This window comes from Pteropus vampyrus, unplaced genomic scaffold (genome assembly GCF_000151845.1).
Source record: "Pteropus vampyrus isolate Shadow unplaced genomic scaffold, Pvam_2.0 Scaffold333, whole genome shotgun sequence".
NCBI lineage: Eukaryota > Metazoa > Chordata > Mammalia > Chiroptera > Pteropodidae > Pteropus > Pteropus vampyrus.
Genome location: NW_011889114.1, coordinates 701,868 through 703,557, shown reverse-complemented (window position 1 = coordinate 703,557; position 1,690 = coordinate 701,868). Strand labels below are relative to the sequence as shown.

General features: G+C 48.4%; 1 protein-coding gene across 1 annotated transcript in view; it reads left to right on the top strand.

The window, feature by feature from the left end:
• LOC105304213 (DExH-box helicase 34) overlaps positions 1-1,690 on the top strand; it is a 79,603-nt gene that overhangs the window by 40,205 nt on the left and 37,708 nt on the right.

Sequence of the window (1,690 nt, the reverse complement as noted above, 5' to 3'; positions counted from 1 at the left end):
GAATGAAGAAATGTGGAATAGGTCCAACGTGATCAGTGCCGAACCTTAAAGGGACAAAGGGGGCTGAGTGGGGCAGGAGTATAGGTCAGCCAGGACAGGCCCCTCGGGTCAGGTGAGCTTTGAGCCCAAAACCTGAATAAAGGAGAGAAAAAAGCATCTGAAGCAGCACGAACAGCAAGTGCAAAGGCCCTGAGGTGGAATATGCTGGCATACTCCAGAAGAGCCATCCAGGCCATAGCACATTTTGGGGATCCATGGGCGAATCCTGAGCTACTGTCACCTGATGAAAATACAAAGACACCCAATCCAATTCGAATTTCAGATCAACAACAACGAATTATTATTATTATTTTTTCCAGCATGAGTGTGTCTCAGGCAACATTTGAGACATCTTTAAACATTAAAAAATTATTTGTTGTTTCGAAATTCATATTTAACTGAACAGTTTGTAATTTTTTTTTTTTCCCTAAACCAGGTGATCTCATTCAGAGTAGAGCAGCGTCCTGCTTTGACTTAGTTTTTAATAGGATGCCTCTGCTTGTTGGTGGAGACCGAACTCGGGGGGAGGCGATACCAGGGCAATGCATAGTGCAGGAGGTGATGGTGACTTGGATCAGGGTAATAGCAGCAGAGGTGGGGAGAGGGTGCCAGGGTACGGATTGATTTTCGGGGGAAGCCCATGGCCCATCTCCGTAGGTTGGTACCCTAGACCTCTCTCCACCGCTGGACACGTACTCAGACCCCGTAGCACACAGAACCCTGCCCCGCAAAGATGCCCACATCTCAACCCCCTGAACCTGTCAATAGGTGACCTGACATGGCCAAAGAGACTTTGCAGATGTGATTACGTTAAGGATCTTGGGATGGGAAGATGACCCACGACTATCCAGGTGGGGCCTGTGTCATCACAAGGGTCCTTCCAAAGGGAAGGTAGGAGGGTCAGAGTTAGTAGCAGGAGGTGTGACAATGGAAGCAGATGTCAGAGTGACATCAGAAAGGGGCCCACGAGCCATAGAACGCAAGCAGTCTCCAAAAAGTCCAGCAAGTGGATTCTCTCTGAAGCCCCCGGAAGGAACGCAGACCTGCCAAGGCCTCGACATCAGATTTCTGATCTCCAAAACTCACTTGAATGCATTTGTGTTGTTTTAAGTCTCTCAGTTTACGGTAACTGGTTAAGCGGCCACATGAAACGAATACACACCCTGTGGGCTGTTTCTTTTCCTGCCTCTGGGCCTCTTCTCAAGCTGGTGCCGCTGCCTGGAATTCCCTTCGGAACTATGTTGCCCAGCTGGTCACCATCGACTGTCTGTGGCCATTCAAATTCCCATTTATTCAATTAATTTAGATTACAAATAGTTCCTTGGTCGCACTAGCCGCGGTTCAAGTGCTTAATAGCTGCACGTGGCTGGTGGCAACCATATTGAGCAGAGCAGATATAGAAAAGTTTCATCATGACAGAAAGTCCTGTTAGGCAGAGGTTGCTTTAGAATCTCACTTCCTCAGGCCTTTTACGTCACACAGTAGCGTCACCCGTGTGGAGAGTCATGCAGCACATTACCCACAGTTTCACCTTTAAGGTAATTCTTACAACAAGCCAGAGAGGTAGGGGAGATGCTTTATAAGCCGAGGCCTAGGGGCGGGAGGTCACTTGCCCAAGGTCACACAGTAAAGAAGTTCCAGAGCTGAGGTT